General features: G+C 43.7%; 1 protein-coding gene across 2 annotated transcripts in view; it reads right to left on the reverse strand.

The window, feature by feature from the left end:
• NRG3 (neuregulin 3) overlaps positions 1–19,840 on the reverse strand; it is a 1,733,439-nt gene that overhangs the window by 635,628 nt on the left and 1,077,971 nt on the right. The gene's annotated exons all lie outside the window — the stretch shown is intronic.

Raw genomic sequence — 19,840 nt, forward strand, 5'->3', positions numbered from 1 at the left:
AGCTCGGCAGCATTCCAAACTGCCTGGTAGTCAGTCCGGCCCTGAATAGGTCTCGCATCTGCGAGAGTTTAAGCTATTTTTATTTATGAATTATTAAAAGCAACACACATATGAAAGGCATTTTTATTTATAATGCCAAGAGGTCAAACTCTCGCATTAGCGAGACCACTTTAATGATGGCTGTGCCCTTTTCTTTAGATGCAGATGGCATATTCAGGTTACAGTGAGCGGCGTGTAAAGAAAGGGTTGAGGCCATCATGAAAGTGAAAGCACTGTATGGGGCGCTTTCACCCAAATACAAAAAATAGATAAATAAATAAAAGTTCTTTTGCGCAGCCTCTAAAGTGAAAGTGAACTGATCTGGTAAATTTAATAAATAAATAAGCGCGGCCGTTAAAGTGAAAGCGGACAATGCTGTAAAATAAATAAATAAATAGGCGCAGCCGCTATAGTTAAAGCAGACCATTCTGTCAATTTAATACATTACTATTCCAAATATAAAAGCGGGCGGCTTTCTGCCTTCTAGGAAAGCACTTCTCGGGTGGAATAGTGTCATATCATTAAAGAAAATAGTGCACACTGCTTCAATAAAGATGACTGTGTACCAACACAAGTAAAAATGCCAGTCCTTAGGGAGGTTACAAATTCAGACAAGGCGGTACAAAGGAAGGACTACTAAGCCTATTTATCAATCAAAATCAACTGTTTTTACAGGACAGTAACAGGGGCTAATTGAAAAGATGGGTAGAAATTGGGAGGATCTTCTATTCCATACAACATGCCTCACAGGGCAGCGCATCTGCTGCCCTGGCTCAGCCTAAAAATGGCATGAATATACTCCAGTTACTTTGTGATAGATTATATTAATACCAATTACTGTGATCATTAGTGAGGGGTAGGTTGTTTCAGGTGAATGATTGGTAAAACAGCTAGGATGGTGGAGATTAGGTAATCTTAGATCATAAGGTTAGGGTTTAAAGAGGAGAGGTTGTGTCTATGAAAGGAGGAATCACAGGATGGCAGAATTACAATAACAGAGATTAATTCAGACAATCATGAGACTGAGAGGAAGCTATAGTCCGAGATAGAAGCCATGCAGAGGATTGAATGTAAGTAGAGGGTCACTCTGAAGAAAGAAAGGCGAGGAATCAGGCTGAAAGCAGCCCAGGCAATTGTCCATGCACGGCTTTAAAAGTATTGTGGGAGACTTTCTGAGATTGCCAGCAATTTGAGGATGTAAGCTGGTGCTTGATGTTTACTCCTTCTATGGCTCCATGCTGCGTGCATTAAGCTCGCGCGATTTGGGGGAAGCAGGAACGTGGTTCTGCATCCAGATGCTGTGTTTGGATGTATATACCGCAGGGTAAAAAGTTAATGTGGGTATGATGCAGAGAGCAAATCTATGAAGAACAAGTGAGCTTTTCCCAATTATAAAGACACAAAGTATGAGATCCTCGCGAGTCACTTCAGATTGGAGGACATGGGTATTTAGTAAACAGATATACAACTCTTAACCCTAGTCCTGTTAAAGGGATAACTCTGTGAGAAGTGATTGCTTATAGTTGACAAAATCGGGGTTTAAGTGACTTTGAAATACATAATAATTGTATTCAAGCACTTGGCTAACATTCTGGAATAAAAAAACAAAGCAAAATTAAATACATTGATTACAAATCTGCTCTCCAAAAAGATACAGAAATTGGTACATTTGTCTGCCTCAATGTGAGGACTGGCCTTTGACCAGCAGTGCTGTGCTGGCTGTTTAATGCTGTGCATGAAGTAGCTCGGCGTGACCAATCACCATAAATAAATAAATCGACACCTGCCAGCCACCTGGATACTGGCAGCAGGTCGCTTATTTTGGACCGATAAAGAAACTGGGGAAACATCAAGAGTTTATATCTTGAATGCCCTGTCCTATGACATTTCTTCCCTACTAAAGTGAAAGAAGCTCTGTGACACATATGAACATCCCTACAGAGCATAAGAGGTGATATACAGTATTTTATTTATGTATTAATTAATTAATTAATTTATTTATTTATAAAGTTTTATATAGCGCAAACTTGACCCAAGACGGTATCAGAGCGCTTTACATTTAGGATTGTTGCATTACAAGTTACATCAGATACTAGAGCATAGTAAGGTACAGTACACATAAACAATGTTTCAATATATTGTAGGAGGGAGGGAAGGAAAGAGTAATAGCGGGGAGACGAAAAGGAACAAGGCCCAATGTCCGGCTGGGTAGGTGACGGTCAAGAAGGAAAACAAGGTCAATCTCCTCATTAGCTGTCGAGCAGCTCCACCGGTGAACAGCCATGTTGCATAGGTCTCAGCGTTCAGGAAAAAACTGTTTTTAGTTTATTGTGTAAGCAACGGTTATATAGCGCTATCTAGACTCAGAGGTATCAGAGCGCATAACCAGGAGAACGTTGCATTATAAGGTACATCAAAAGGATTATATAGCGCTGGCTAGACCCGTAGGTATCAGAGCGCTATAACAGTTACAATAGCGTAGTAAGGTACAGTAAACAAAAAACGAGGTTGAGAGAATTTATAGGAAAGGAGGGGAGGAAGGAGCCATAGCAGAGAGACGAGGAGGAACTGTGTCCAATGTCCAAAGAGACAAATAGAGAGGATAAGGGGAGAGGTGGAGTGAGAAGGGAGAGGACGAGGGGGAAGACAGAAAAGAGATAAAGGGAAAGTCAGCCCAAAGACCGAGTGGGTAGGTGACAGCCAGGGATATAATCCAAAGCCAGTCTCCTCTATAGCTCTCTAGGAAGCTCCAACGGGCATCGGTCCGACAGCTGGAAAGAAAGGCGATGAGGAGAAAGCAGAGCACCAGAAATACGATGAGGGGGTGGGCGATACAGGGAGAAGGGGAGAAACGGTGCCCAAGGTCCGGCTGGGCAGGTGACGGTCAGGGGATGAACCAAGGCCGATCTCCTCATTAGCTGAACATAGCACCTCCACCGGGCATCAGACAAAATGCTCGGACTCCGCTGTCAGGGTAGAGATCATGTGTACTCTGGGCGAGACAGGTAGAGAGGGAAATAGGAGAGGAGGAGTGAGAAGGGAGTGGACGAGGGGGAAGATCGAATAAGAGATAAAGGGAAAGGCGGCCCAAAGACCAGCAGGGTAGGTGACAGCCACGAGTAAATCCAAAGCCAGTCTCCCCTATAGCTATCTAGGAAGCTCCAACGGGCATCAGTTACAAAGATGGAAAGAAAGGAGTCCTGTGCACACTGAGTCACCGGAACCAAGTAATACCTGGCTCATGAGCCCTAACTAGCTCCAACTGGTCCTGGGTTACTTAAATTTCCATTCAGGGAGTCCTGACCTCGCAGTTTGGACTGAACTGTTCCCATTGGAGCAAGGTGAAGACAGTTTTGCATGAGGCTGGGTCCAAACTGAGGAGGCATGATGTACAACATAACAATGAACTGGACTCCAGCCCCAAGCAACTACCAGTGTCTGAGATTAATTCAAGCATTCCATCCATCACGTTTTTGTATACTTTTACATGATTACTAATTTTACTCGATTGAGAGCTCTGGAGTTGAGGCTTGAGGCAGTGTGATGTTTACATAGTGATTGTCAGTAGTCCATAAAGGTTTTCCGAATATATACTCATATATTGCTTGGCATTTCTGCAGTTTTCACAGAGTAATGGTCACTTGTGCCAATTCGAGTTGTGTTTCTATGCTAAAATGGTGAAGGAGTTACACAAATGATGAAATACTGAGAGGTCAAATGTAAAAGAAAATTCAGTACTTACAGCTGTGTAGCTGAGTTGTGTGTGGGAAGGGATCCAACACGAAGGAAATGCAAGGGAGTACACAAAGAAGAGAGTGAAAAGAGGGTTCTGAAGAGGCAAGAGATGAGGTGTGAGACATGCAGGTGGAATGTTTCAGAAAAAACAGAAATAAAAAGGGCATAAGTATTTAGAGAAAGTGATGTGAAGGGATGAACAAGAGTGAATGAGACACTCCAAATACTACCTGCCCCAGACCTTTGTAATGTTTTTTCACAATCTCACATGTTCATAACTGAAACATTTTCAACTGTAATTATTCACAACCATCTTTGTTGTTACTCAGTTATCTGATACTCTTAACAGGTATTTTCAAAGCCAATAAGTTTGGCTTCTCTTAGGTGAACGTCTGTACTATGTGATATGTCTCACAATAATAGAAAGCTCACAGATAAGGCAGCAAAATGTGATCAGGTCATTATGGGAAGTTAGTTTGCATGTGGTACACTGCATCTTTAATTATATAGGGCACGCCTCTTGGAAAGTATTCCTCATTCTTCTTCTTAAGCCACAGTCCTTTTAGAGACACCCGCTTTTTTCATCCCACTTAAAGTTCTGGCACCTGGTCTGATCACACACATATATTTGGCAGTGCATCCTATAGGGAACCTGGTATGGCCTTACATATGGCCTGGCCATCACTTTTCTCATCCACCGTTTATAAACACGCATTGGTAAAGACAATAGGTGTTGCATTGGGTGAGAATCTTCTGGCTTTGTCAAAGCTTATTTTGTGTGTATGTGTATATATATTTGGAACACCGGCCAGGAGAGAAGACGGCAGGACAAAAGCAGAGAGGCGTGGCTCAGGGGATCTTTATTTTTCTTTTTTTACACCAACTTACACCCCACCCCTGCCCCGCCAACCCTGATCAGTGCCTGCAGCTCCTGGAGAGAAGGTCCCTTTCTTCACTGTGTTTGCTATTGAGACAGAGCACTACTGATATTGTGCTATGCCTTACTTCAAAGAATGTCTCCATATTATCAGCAAAATTTAATTTCTAGTTCAGCTTTGCATTCTACAAAGCTTTGTCCCATCAATATGATAATGAAATGTATTCAGAGATGGTAACCTAGGAATACAACTCCCAGAATGCATTAAAATGTTAATTGAAAATCAGGACTGGACCATAGTCTAACTGATGCCAGCGAATTGTGTGGTAACACTCCCCAAAGTTTGAGGAGTCTGTTCTCCTCAGTCGTTTTATTGATAGATTGCGTCACACTGGCAAGGGAATATATTAATGAGAGAAAACAATGGCTATAGTGAAAGGGATATATATCTATCAAAAATGAAATGTATTTCTGAATAGCTGAAATTTTTTTTATTGGTGTGACTGGGCATAAACCTTAAGGTTGTAGGTTTGACAAAAAGCTAAAAAGTTATATTTCTGGTATTTAGGTAAAAAGACAATCCCCATAGTTTAAATCCACGGCCACTCCACTTGCCCATACAGGGACAATCATGGGCGAGCTTGAGTCCTTATGTTAAAGGAATGGGGTATATTTTTTATCCCAGCTCGAGCAATGCACAGCTTTGCAGGTACAAAACAATAGGGGACATATTAGCAAGGCGGGCGATATCGCGTGTTTTGATGATTTTACGCCCTTGTCAACAACGCCCAGCTTTGCATCTATAATGAGATGCAAAGTGGGCATTCCAGGGCAAAATAATGGGAGAAATGTCGCTAAGCGACATTTCTCTTATTATCAAGCTGCACGCTCACAAGCAGAGCGTTAGGAAAAGTAGCGATAACCACAGTTAACGCTACTTTCCTAACGTCTGCTTGTGACCTGACTTAGCCATGTAATTTAATGGGAGGTGGATTACATGGCTAAGATTGTCCTGCCCTATCAGCAAGGTTATCGCCATTTTCAATGGAATATCGCTGGAAAACCAGCGATATTCATTGAAAATGGCGACAATCCCCTCTATCGCTGGGATTTTTATCTCCATGGCATTAAGCATTGTTAATACAATGCTAACTTGGAGATTATCGCCAGCGATAGCGGGCGAAAGATTTCCTCACGCTAGCAGCGGTCAGCGATAATTATAGCTGCTGCTTGCTAATATGTCCCCAAGTTTCTTTGGCGTCTGTAATACCAGACAGTGGTTAGTTGGCTCCATTTTATACCAATCATGGCCAAGCTCGAGACGGTCAGCAAGGGGACAGAAGTATATGTCTGACACAGCTCGAGTGCTAGACAGACCTGCAGGCACAACACAATATGCTTCCGTGGCGTCTATTATCCCTGAAAATAGTTAGTTTGGTTATTATAACCAAAGGCAAGCTGTGACAGGCAAACATCAATCTGCTGGACTTTATTCAAAAGGTGCTGTGCCAAAGTAGAATATTTTTGGTAGGGGTGTGCACAGCTGTCAATTCCCCAGTACCATGCGTGACTAGGCAAGCCAGTCCTGTTTTTGTTCTTAGAATTGTGGAACTTGTATCCTTATTTAACCCAGAATAGAACCAAGACTACAAGTCCCAGCCGTTTTAAGAAAAAACGGGGCTACACTTACTAGTCGCTCTTGAACCTGGGATACTTAGGAGTTATGACGGGGTGGTAAATGGGCGGGGACTTTCTGAGGTTTTTTCCATTTCTCCCTCACTTACAGGTTTTGTTTTGAAGTGGTCTTTAGTCAACACAGTGATATATTCAGTGAGCTGATTTTATGACGACATAAACCAGCTGATAAGATGTAAGCCCTATCGAAATTGCAACCATGGGTTAACCCAACTCAGTGGAATGCTTCTGTTATTTTTCTGGTTTCATTCGGCATGTTAATTAGCTGGCGAGCGAGAGGGCTAATGTATCTGAGGTCCAGTAATTAAGAGAGCTATTTTTTGCCAGGCGTTCTCTCCGGAGGGCTCTGTTAATTGTGGTTAATTACACACACTTAGGAAATCAGTTGACTGTCATCCATCTCTCAGCTCAGAAACAGTCCTACTGGTGTCATTCATTCAATTTATCCAGTTCCCCTGGAACCTTCTGTCATGGCGACCGTCCAATCTGATGGAGATGACTCCGCTGCTACCTTGGCACGCTCACACTACTGGCATCACAAAAGATATTGTTGAGAGTGTTGATTTTGTGATACTTTTCCTTCTTGGTCAAGCATGGAGAAATAAGGGAATGCCTGCTAGTAAGTGACGTTTCAGATTTTTCAATGTATGGATTGATAATTGCAAGCACGAGTTCAACACTTTCGCACCATCTTAAAATATAAATGTAAACATTTAATCGAGGCTAATTTTCTACAAATTAGTTCCGGTATAGAGAAAAGCTTACTTAGTAATCATATTTCCGTTTTTTGCTTGTCTGTGTGTTAAAAAAAAGGGGACAAACCATGTGCATATCAGTCAAATCCCAGCGACCTTATTTGGGGACAGTTAAAGAAGGAACTACTATGCCTATGGTGCTGCTTGCAACCCAAAGTTGCTACTTGGGAACTCTTCTGATTGAAAAACATTCATTGCTGCTTGTTAAAGGGAGCTGGGTCCAAATTAAGGTGGGTTGGTGTGTCAAATAACACTGGATTGGGATGCGGCCTGTGTAATTACCAGTGGCTGTGATTTGTTCAAGCATTCCACCAATCACTTTTTGTATACTTTAGTATGATTTTTAAGGAGAGGCACGCAATTGTATAGGTTTGTAAGTTCTAACAATTGTCTGTATCTGGTATCATCCATTGAGTGCTATTGACTTATTACCCACCACCGAGTACTATATCAGCTGTTTAACGTCCTTTACCTGAGTTATATCACCAAGACACAGGTGAGGGCCTATAATGGGAGAAACAGTACTTAACGCCGGAATGTAAAATGTACCAATGAGGGAGGGCTGTAAATCTACTAGATCATCCCAATAACCAAGTATTCAATGTCTTAAATTAAAGATGGGAAAACAGAAACACTGAAAGTTTGGGGCATGAAGTGCATACCGATCATCTTTTGTCTCCCCCTTCTACCATTGTCAGAGTAACTCCCAGCAGTCCCTAATATTTGTATGCCTATGAAAGCCATTAAATAGCCTCTCTCAAAGAAAAAAAACTTGAAAGGGTTCCATCATTTGAGACCAAACTAAGGGGCATATTTACAAGCCCCTATCACCACCACAACGTCACTCGCCTTATTTACAAGGCAGTGTTAAGCCACTTAACGTGGCTTAATGCCTCCTTGTAAATAGGACACCCTTTCACGCTATACTTAACGTGAAAGGGGAGGGCAAAACATGTTGCAGTGAGCGTTACACCGCAACACCTATTGATTTTGACAAAATTAGGGCCAGGAAAAACCTGGTCTTAAACAGTTGAAACAAGGAGAAATGCATGATTTCTCTTCGTTTTTGCTGTTTCCAAGTGTGCTGCCTTGAGCAGCACGCATAGAAGCAACACATTGTCTATGATTGTTTATGTGCAGCAAACCCCCCCTTCCTGCACATAAACAATCATTAAAAAAAAATGCAGTTTTGCAACTTCTATCTCTGTTGCATTATGCAGCACAGATGGAAGTTACAAAACGGCATTTAAAGATTGTTTATGTGCAGGAAGGGGGACCTTCCTGCACATAAACAATCTTCCCCTCGACAAAGGTACCGTTGCACTATGGTGCAAGTGTGCCTGCGTTGGCACTAGGCAGCTACATTTAGTGCTAGCTAAGGGGGAAAAGCAGGGCTGCACCATATTCTAGTAAATACGGTACAACCCTGCATTTCTAAAGTGACGAAGCATGTTGTTAGCCTTCTTGCCTTATCGACAAACTTCACCACTTTATTGTAAATATGCTCCTAAGTTCTAAATCCCCATCTAGGAAGACAAACATTTGAATGTTGCTCCAAATAGCCTATGTCAACCATTTCTTGTCTTCTGCCACTAAACTGTCTTCAATGATGCTCACAACAGTTCAGTATTCTAATAAACATCGTAGCTCTGTGATTTCGGTGAAGAGTTTTCCAATTAACCTTTGATGTCATGCCATCAGCGTTACAATTATGAAATACTAAATCCCATATTAACATTGCCTCAAAGTGAACCTGATGTCACTTTTGTAACGTCCATGAAATAAAGGTGAGCAAAGTTTTAACTTCTTCTCCCCAGTCATGTGAATTCATGAACTTTGCCATTGAGGAATTTCGGCAAAATGTTCTATTCATGACAAATGTTTCTTGAGGCAAAGATACATTTGCACATAGTCTCAGCAAGACAGGACATCCTGAAGCATAAAATCCTGGGCTCTCACTGACAGCTTGATGCAGCCCTCCAAAAAGCAATTATTGCCCATCATCCATCAGCACAGAAAGTTTCACCACTGCAGTTTCCATGATCTATCTTCATAGGAAGTGACATCAATGATTATCTGTGAAAATCATCTTTAAAAGAAGATTCCAAGCAAGAAGACCTTGTTTCACATTGTTCATCTGCATAGGATGTGATGCAACTGCATTTTCTATTAATCATCTGCACAGGAAGTGTCACCTCTTCCTGCCTTCTCCTTGCTTCAATCAATTCTTAGGGCATCCCATCACCAGGTGTCCCCAGCAAACAGCAGACACAGACAAGATCATCACCTGTTTGGACCTGTTAGAGCTGGATATCACCTTGAAGCAGAACACCTATTTCAGTGAAATTTACAAGCCAAGATAAAATCATGTGCACCACCCAGCATCACATATTGCCAACACCCCATCACATCTAGATTTAGATGCCAAAAACACTCACATAGCAGTCACACAACACATAAACCCAACCTCTTGCACATCCAACAAACTACAACTCACCATCAAATTACAGAACACACATTCCAACTTATGCTCATTAATGCTTGCCCTGAGGCACTCCATGCACGTGACATTGCAGACCTCATCACCTATCACAAGCTTGACACCTTCTTCATCGCAGAAACATTGATCACACACACATACTCACAGATCCTAAAAGTCTTTCTACTCCTAAATTACAGTATCCATTGTGTCGGCTACACACACACAAGTCGGAAGGAGGCCTTGCTTGCATACAAATGTATTTCAGGTCCTCCACCCTAGACAAGAAACACTTAACTCCATAGAGCTGCTTATAAGTCCTTTTCCACTGTCTGCAACTAAGACTGCCGGTTTCTATTTCATCCACGGGGTCTGCTGGGCATAACAAGCATTTCATTAATTAACTAATTCATAATTCTCAGATCTCCGCACTACTTCATCCATCCACAAGATCCAAATTGCCCTCTTTGGTAACTTTGTCCTCCCAGACAAGACAAGCTGAAAAACTACAGGAGACACCCTCTTCTACCTCATTGATATACCCATTGTGGCACAGTATGTCACAAAACCAATACACTCTGAAGGCCACATACTCAAGCTTTTCTTCTCAACAACACCAACAATCCAGTGCAAAATACCAATAACCCTGGAGTGGACAAACCACTTTGCCATGTTTATCTCCCTGATGAGCGTTTTGCCAACAAAGTATGGTCAATACAAAAGAGAGGACCAAACCTTCAGACCCTTCAAAGACTTCACTGTAGAGACCGTCAACAAACAGCTGGCCGCCTTCCTCGAGACGAATGGATCCCTCGACCCCTCACAGTCTGGCTTCCGAGCCAACCACAGCACCGAGACCGCCCTCATCGCTGCCACCGATGACATCCGAGCCCTGATGGACAACGGAGAAACAGCGGCCCTCATCCTCCTAGACCTCTCTGCGGCATTCGACACTGTCTGCCACCGCACCCTAGTGCAGCGCCTCAGCAACGTCGGAATTCAGGAGAAGGCACTGGAATGGATCGTCTCCTTCCTCGACGGAAGAACACAAAGAGTCCGTCTACCACCGTACAAGTCAGAGGCCACCGAAGTCATCTGCGGCGTCCCTCAAGGATCCTCGCTGAGCCCCACCCTCTTCAACGTCTACATGAGCCCCCTCGCGCCCATCGCACGCCAACACAACCTGAACATCATCTCCTACGCCGATGACACCCAGCTGATCCTCTCCCTGACCAACGACCCCGCCGCTGCCAGAGCCAACCTTCACGAAGGGATGAAAGATGTAGCCGAGTGGATGACGACCAGCCGCCTGAAACTGAACTCAGACAAGACGAAAGTCCTCATCCTGGGCTCCTCGCCCTCCGCCTGGGACGACTCCTGGTGGCCCCCCGCCCTGGGCACCGCACCCACACCGACAGACCACGCACGCAACCTGGGCTTCATCCTGGACTCCTCCCTCTCCATGACCAGACAAGTCAACGCCGTCTCCTCGTCATGCTTCAACATCCTGCGCATGCTACGGAAGATCTTCCGGTGGATCCCCATCGAGACCAGGAAGACGGTCACCCAGGCCCTCGTCACCAGCCGACTGGACTACGGCAACGCCCTCTACGCCGGAACCACCGCCAAGCTCCAGCGGATCCAGAACGCCTCAGCCAGACTCATCCTCGACATCCCCCGACGCAGCCACATCTCCGGACATCTGAGAGACCTGCACTGGCTCCCCGTCAACAAAAAGATCACCTTCCGTCTCCTCACCCACGCACACAAAGCCCTACACGATCAAGGCCCGAGCTACCTCAACAACCGCATCAACTTCTACGCTCCCAAACGCCACCTCCGATCAGCCAGCCACGCCCTTGCCGCCGTCCCCCGCATCCGAAGAACGACAACAGGAGGAAGGTCCTTCTCCCACCTGGCCGCCAAGACCTGGAACTCCCTCCCTCCCGACCTGCGCCTGACCCAAGACCACCTCTCCTTCAGGAAGAAGCTCAAGACCTGGCTGTTCGAGCAGTAGCAGCACCCCCCCCCCCAAGCGCCTTGAGACCCTCCGGGTAGGTAGTGCGCTCTATAAATGTCCTTGATTGATTGATTGATTGAACCTAGTGTTTAAACTCACCTCCCACCCAATCATCTCCACATCCGATACCATCATTATTCTAAACAACTTCAAGATATATGAACATCCCTGATCCAAATACAACTCTCTGGTGCAGGCAAAATCCTGCAGCACCCTGGCTCACTAAGGACCTTCACTGACAATAAATTATGTATGTTCAGATAGGAAAGACAATGGTAGAAAAACAAAATTCCGTAGGACCTCTTGATACTGAAGTCCCTCCACACAACAGGTAGACAACTCATCATATCAGCCAAAACAAATTACCATACCAATACTATCACTGAAGCAACCAACAGAAGCAGAATGCTGTTCAAGACAATTAAGCACTACATCAACCCACTGCTGGATCCACCTACCCCTCTCTCCACAGAAACATTCAATGCCATCAACCTCTTCAGTGAAAATATACAAAAGATCTGACAATACACCAACAACACCAAGCCTGTTTCATCTCCTACACCCACAATTTCATGTATAATCCTGCAATCATCATCAAAGCCCTATCTCTTCCAGATCCCATTTATATACCCAATTCCCTCAAAGCCACTTTTTATGAAGCTCATATCTTGCCATCATCCTTCACCAATCCTCTCTCTGAAGATGCTCCCTTATCCCCTACTTATCATTGTCATTGCCTCCCTCACTCAAGGCATCTTCCCAGATGCTCTCAGTACATACCAGATCCCCCCACTACTAAAGGAACCTAGGCTAGACCCTGATGACTTCACCAACTGCTTACCCATCACTCATCTACCATTCATTTGTAGGACCATATAAAGAAGCAATCTATGTTCAACTCCAAGATCATATGCATTGATTACAGTCTCTTGCATGACTACACATCTTGTTTCAGCACACACTGCAGCGTAAAGGCCACTACCTTACACAGCATAAACAATACCCTCTTGACCAAAGATGAAGTTGATCCCTGGGTTGATATTGCTGGATCAGTCAGCTGCCTTTGACACATTCGACCATCCGACCCGTATGTGCACTCTAAAGTCTCAAATGAGATTCACAGCAGTGTCCTTCACTGCTTCTTCTCCTATGTTTTGAACTGACACCAAATTCATTACATGAGCACCTCCGGGTTACAAAACATCCCAGTTACTTGTGTTGTCTTCCAGGGTTTCATACTGTTGCCTGTCATCTTCAAAATTTTACATGGAACCTTGGTGCTCTTCTCACAGTTAAAAGGATCACGATTCACCAATATATTGATGATACACACTGTACTTGAATGTCTCTACTTCCTCTGACATCCAACACCTCAAACACTGCTTGCCAGACCTGGATTTGCAGCACCCATCTGAAACTCCACCCAACCAAACCAGAATTCCTTTTATTCAATAGCAAATAAGATACAGTACAAACTTAGCTCACTGACATGAACCTTGATGGCTTTGAACCTTATCTTTCACTAAATGCCGAGTCACTTGGGCTCACATTGGACATCAGCCTCACCCTGAAGGAACACATTGCCAAAAAACAAAGATAGCCAGGTACTGCTCTCCTTGCTAAAGAAAGTCAAACAGTTTCTTCCAAAAAGAAACTTCAGAACCATATTTTAAGCTCTCATACTATGGCATCTGGAGGGTGGTAATCTATTACTCCCTAGCCTCTAAGACTCCACACTAACACCCGGTAGGGGCATCCTGCATGCTGCAGTACTTCTCATCCAGGGCTTGAAAAAATATGATCACATTACCCTCATCCTATAGGAACTCCATTCGTTCCACTTGCCAGCTCCTCTTGCTGGCATCTAAATAAACATCTGCATCATTTAAAAAGCCATTATGACCAGCATCCTTGCTTATCTTGCTGACAAACTCACCATCTCTGATATTTTCTATACACCTGCAACTAGGACCCCGTCAGACTGCAGGCTAGGAAGCCTTAAAAAAGAAAGAAGCTTGACAGGAGGCCTTTTCTATCTAGGCACTAAGGATCTGGAAAAATATCCTCATATCTATCTGAACTGCCCTGCAGTGCTCCAATGTAGGATAGAGTTAATGAACACTATGTCGCAATGCATTAACTGTCCACAACTCAACCTAATCTCCTATTAGTTGTTGACTTTATGCTTAATCATGTACAACAATCTATTGTCTTTTGGCACGGTTTGCACTATAGAATATCATATACAAACATACTTATATAAAGATGTGAGGTAATGAGAGCAGTTGAATATAGCAAATAGTGTATGAGTATGGGAACTGGAAGCTGATGATATACATGCATAACACTGATATTGTGTGGGTGGAATGACCGATGTGTGGATGGGTGCAGTCTCATGGCAGACTGCTCTGGTGGTGAGAGGGCAAGGGTTTGTTAAGGGTTGAAAGAGCACAGTGTGGAAAGGGGTCAGCACAGAGGGTTGCCGTAGTCTTAAAGGCTGGGTCTCCTCAAGGAAATGCTCTGCTGGAATTATCTAGGATGGTTTTGATGGTGCTCTTTCACTTGCCGTACCTTGTGGCAGTGAGAATAATTTGTTGCTGGCAGGAAGGAGCCTTAAAATCACCCTTTTTTTATTGACATGCTTTGCATTTGACCAAGACTGCAACGTTAAAAAAATGCAAATTTGCCAGTTGTCAGACTACACAATTTTGAGTATTATTGCGAATTTGTAGGCATGTAGCGGTGTGTGAAATTTCCAAATATGGTTTTTGCCAAATTTGTAAAGTGTGTTTTAAAACATTTTCAAAAATGAAATTTCAAAGTATTGTAACCTAAAAACTGAAATGCCCTGCAAAAATAGGTTTTTGCACAAAAAACAACAAAACCTACCTCTTTTTTTATCTTCATTTTAAACGTAGCATACGAAACATTAAAGATACTTCTTCCATAAAGTACACCAATAAATTACAAAACTCAAGATACATGCTATACACATAGAAAACTCCTAAAAATTGTACATCTCATCGAACTAGAAACTTTCCATTATTTCTATTATTTCCATATTCTATTTACTTTGGTCATAGAACCAAACCTCCCTGCATGCATGGTTTCCCGATTAAACATTTTATTCATTTTCTGTATCCATTGGGAGAGAGTTGAGATTATTGCTGATTTCCAATATGCCAGAATTAATGATCTTGCTACCAAAGTGGCAATAAAAATGAATTAAGTAAACAGAGGAAATCCAACATTCAAAGGGAAAGGGGAGAGTGATCAATGAGTATTGAAGCACTCAGTGTTTGTAAAAATACCCCTCACACACCAAAAGGACCCTTGGTGTCATGCTTCATCATCGGGGTCTTCGCACCCCTCTATCGGGATGCGGCGTGCTTCGACCTACGGCTACGCGGGAGCACTTCAGGTGTTGGCTATGTGTGGTGTACAGTGTGTGGGGTATGTATTTAAGTGAGTAGGGGGTGTAGTGAAAAAGTGTTAAAAGTACCTGGCACTAGAGTATTAAAGAAAAACAATTTTATTCTGAACTCTGGCTGGTACTGTTAAAAGAAAGTGCAAGGCGAGGTCAAGTCTGTTATATTAATGAACAGGACCTCTGATGTGCTTTGGTGTCGACATGTTTCGGAGGCAAGCTCCTTCTTCAGGACAGGGGCACACACTCCCTTCCATACTCACGTCTTCTATTACAAAAAAAGTGTATTTACAAAAAAGTGAATTAGGCTAAGTGTGCCTACAGCGGTCTGCTACAAGCTCAATGACCTGTAGAAAGACAAAAATAACACCTAATGGTTACCCATGTAGCGGGTAGTTCATGCAGGTGCAGTCACCTGGAACCTCACCATTTGCTTTATAATAAGCCTGTTGAAAAAAGGGACTCACAATACATACAACATAAAACACATAAAAACTAGGATTTACTGTAATTTGTATTCCTACTTGTGAAGCTTGGTTGTGGGCTTCATGAGCAAACTAGGAACGTCAGGGTGCTGCTCCAATGGCTATCTGTAGTGGAGAATGATGCAGCTTTTACAATTCAATCTCTCACACTTACTTATGTAGATGAGTACTGATGGTCTTAAGGATATTGGTTCCTTCGTGCTATACTCACAAGATCAGGACGCTGTGGTCGCCGCCTTACCCCTCACGCTGCTCCGCTGGTGTGGAGTCAGGTAGTGGTCATGGCTATTTATACCCTACTTTGCTAATTGATCGGAAACGAATGTCTTTCCATGTATGGGTATTCCGCTTACCCACCATACAGGGCCTTCGTATGTAATAGACGCATTAGCACAGGATTAGCGTCTGCATGTACTGGTGGTTGATTCCGAGCGTGCGCATCAGATTGCCGCTGTTCCTACGCGCATGCGTATTAAAGAATGATGCATCTGTGGTATATAAATAAATAATACCGGATCTATTTTTGAATGAATGAATGAATAACAGATAGCTCAATAAAATAAGAGTCAAGATTCGAGGTAGTAGGAGTTTCTGCAGGTTTATTACAGCATAAGGACAGGATCAGGACAACCTGCATAGGAACAGAGGTGACAGGGCCCAGCAGGACAACTGGGGCCCAGCAGCTGCCGGGGCTTGATCTGGGATGAGCGCGCTAACTTTTAATAACAATACATTGACTTATATACATAGCGCAAACACATAGCATTACATTGCAGTAGGCGTAACAGTGGGTGGAGCAGAAGGCGTGACGCGTAGCAGTCGCGAGAGATAACAGTAAAGGTAGGTGTAACTGGGCGTGTACATAGACATGTGGTGCAAACGTAACAGAATATGTCATGAATGGGCGGAAACATAGGAGGGGGCTACCTAAGGAGCCGGGACCTCTAACCTAATGGTGCGCGAAAACTGGCAATGACGTATTACTAGGAGAAGCTGGGGGCTACGAACTCTGTGCTAGGAGCAGAGACTAAAGTCTGGAGGGTCGGAGCGACATGTACCTAAACCCTATCTGGTATCTGGTGTTTAGGGAACATGTGGATATAAACTAGAAGTCATGAGGGGAAAAGCTAACTTGACTCTAAGACTGGACCATGCATTATTCTATATGTAGTGCGTGATGAAGAATATTAAATGACCATTAATACAGTATTTCTCTAACGTGGAGCCGAATAGGCTAGACAATGACGGAAACTATTGATGCAGTTCAGTAGCTTAGGAATGCAGAGAAGGAGGACTGAACTGATAGCTGGAACTATAACATACGTTTGGCAGACTCAGAGGCAGAACCAAGCTGCACCGGGCACTGCGAGGCAGGGAGTAAGTGAAGGGTCGAGGATACAGGTGGGGGCTGTATCGCTCCTCAGCGAGGCTTTCAGGAGACAGGAGCTGAATCTGATGTCCGGGCCCTTTTGAGGCCTGGAAACGGGGGCTTTATAATGGAATAACGTGCATACTGAGAAACGTGGCAACATAGCTTTACATAGGCCTGATATTCGTAGTATTCACGAGGACTGGAAACTAGCATACTAGAGGTGGACACAACTGGAATTGCGTCATTAATCGGACATGGGGAATAACATATGCATATTGGTCATGCACACATAACATATGATGGATGAGTAGGGACACAGAACATGGCAAAATTTACTTTTCCACATTCCCTCCTTGTCACTACGTTTCCATCAGGAAACATCAATTTTCATGATACCATCTATCATTTCATACAGTACCATTTGCTCGTCTCGAATTGTCTTGGAACGGGATTTAGAACGGGGCTTGGGACTAGGAATACAAGAGGTAGCACACATGCTGCAAATCGCAGGGCCACATTGTATACAGAGGCAGCAGCTAAATATGATCGCTACTGCAATACCTAGAAAGGACAGGACTTTCCATCCCCATGCGGAAATTATATTCCAGAACCAACCGGACCATGTCCAGGTGCCTGGATCTTGGTGTAACAGATGGGCAATTTTATGGAGTCTGGTTATAGCTGAATAAACAGACGGCGCGTTATTTGGAATGAAAATACAGCAACTAGATCCGATGACTCTACAGGCCCCGCCCCTATCGGCCAGTATGACGTCAAGGACGAGACGATTTTGCAAAACGACAAATCTCATAGCAGATTGTTCTTCGGTTAAGTTACCTAGAGCAGAGGCAGTCTCATTTACTACAGCTTCAAGGGTTCTTGTTAACCTACGGATCAGTTTACTATTCTGGACAGGTCCTACAAAGAAGAAGAAACCTTTATTGAAATCTGTATACTGTTCTAGAGTAGTTTCAGTATAATCGACAATTGGGGACTCCCTTCTATGTCTAATGTGTACTAGATGTGTGTTTCGGTGATAATCAGATGGGGCTAGGAAAACAGGTGGCAGTAGGAAGGCAATGTAACAGGTTCCCTCCCAATCGAGGGGCAGACGAACATATGCAGTTTGACCACAAATAAAATAAGAATGACGTGAAGCTTTGAAAACAGATTTCCCACTGTCACTATACTGGATAACAGTAGTACATTCACTATGACCTACATGTATGGAACCATAACTACGGACACATAATTCGCCTTTGACAGGTAGTACTGAAATAGCAGGTAAGTCTGGAGTAGTATCAGACTGAACATTCAGGACCATGAAATTCGATGAATAATTACCTAAATTATATACTTCATTTTCTAGATCTAAACCTGTTCTGTGGGGGAGACCTTGCTTGTCTGGGAAACATGTACTGTTAAGAAAAGACATATCTGTTGAGGATGACGTTAACGTGGACCATGCTCCACACGAACCATTATGTGAGAATGGATAAGGAAAGAGTGGCAGAACTCCCTTCGGTGTCTGGAAAGGGGGGAGTCGACCACACACCCAACAATTAGTGGCATTGCTGGTCTGGTGTGAATAATGTAACATACGGATAAATGTGTTGTTACGCATAGCGAGGCGGTAAGAATATTCGTGAGGAGGCAGATCACTAAACGTGTGCTCTACTGTAGCATTAGCAGACATATTTACATGAGGAACTGGAAAATACAGATAGAACGCATAGCTGGTGCAGGAAATCAAAATGCTGATGAATAATATGAAACTCAGAAAAACGATACATTGAATTGAGTTATTACTGACTCTCTCACTATGGGGGTCTATTTTATTCATGTCAGAAACAATCTAACCGTTTCACCTAGGGGAGGACTTATACAATCAAACTGACTGACTTATTTTACTAGACCTGAGCTTTAACTTATACTCCTGCTGCGGAGTTTTCTCTAACCAGGGAGGGGTTGTAGTAATGTCTTTTGCGGGACAGTCCTTTAAAACAATGTCTTGACAGTTTTTAAAATCCTGAGAATCCTGGGAAATGTTCTTGGAGACGGGTTTCAATCCATTGAAAAGTTTTACATGAGAAAGATGGACCCACCCCTTCCTGCCTTCCAACTTGACGGCAGTACGGGTGGTCAAGAGGACCTGACGTGGCTCCTTCCAACGTGGTTCCAGCGGACTTGATCTGTCAAAATTTCTGATCATCACCAAGGAGCCTGGAACGATCTCGTGCGGTGCCACCTCGGTATTGTCTGGAAATGCGGCGGCAACCTGTGAACGACATGAGTTGAGGGCAGACATCAAGGAAGCTAGGTAATCCGTCAGCATATTACATGAAACATCGGTAATACTTCGGGGTCTAGGAGTACCCCACATGTTAGGGGGGCGGCCGAATACGACCTCATACGGGGACAGACCTGATCTGGAATGTGCGACCATGCGCATATAAAACAAGGCGACTGGCAGAGCTACTAGCCAGTCCACACCTTTTTCTTTACAAACTTTGGCAATACGGATTTTCAGGGTCTGATTATGTCTCTCGACTAGACCGGCTGCTTCAGGATGGCGTACACAATGGAACTTCCACTGGTACCCTAACAAAAGGGAAACGTGCTTCATTAACTCTGAGGAGAATGGCTGACCGTTATCAGAATATACGACTCTAGGGAGTCCGTATCTAGGGAAGAATTCACGAACCAACTGCTTGGCAGTGGTCGCGGCTGTGTAATCTGGGACTGGATATGCTTCTGTCCATCTGGACAAAGCGCATACAACTACAAGGACATACTTGAAACCTCGACATCGCTCCATCTGAATATAATCCATCTGGAGGACCTCAAAAGGGTGGTCAGGGGGCTGGAAACCACCTTGTTCCACCGGGACACTTTTACCTGGATTAAACTGACAACATATCATACAGGTACGGACTTTCTGCTTGGCTGCAGCTCG

Source organism: Lissotriton helveticus, chromosome 5_1, assembly GCF_964261635.1.
Source record: "Lissotriton helveticus chromosome 5_1, aLisHel1.1, whole genome shotgun sequence".
Taxonomy (NCBI): Eukaryota; Metazoa; Chordata; class Amphibia; order Caudata; family Salamandridae; genus Lissotriton; species Lissotriton helveticus.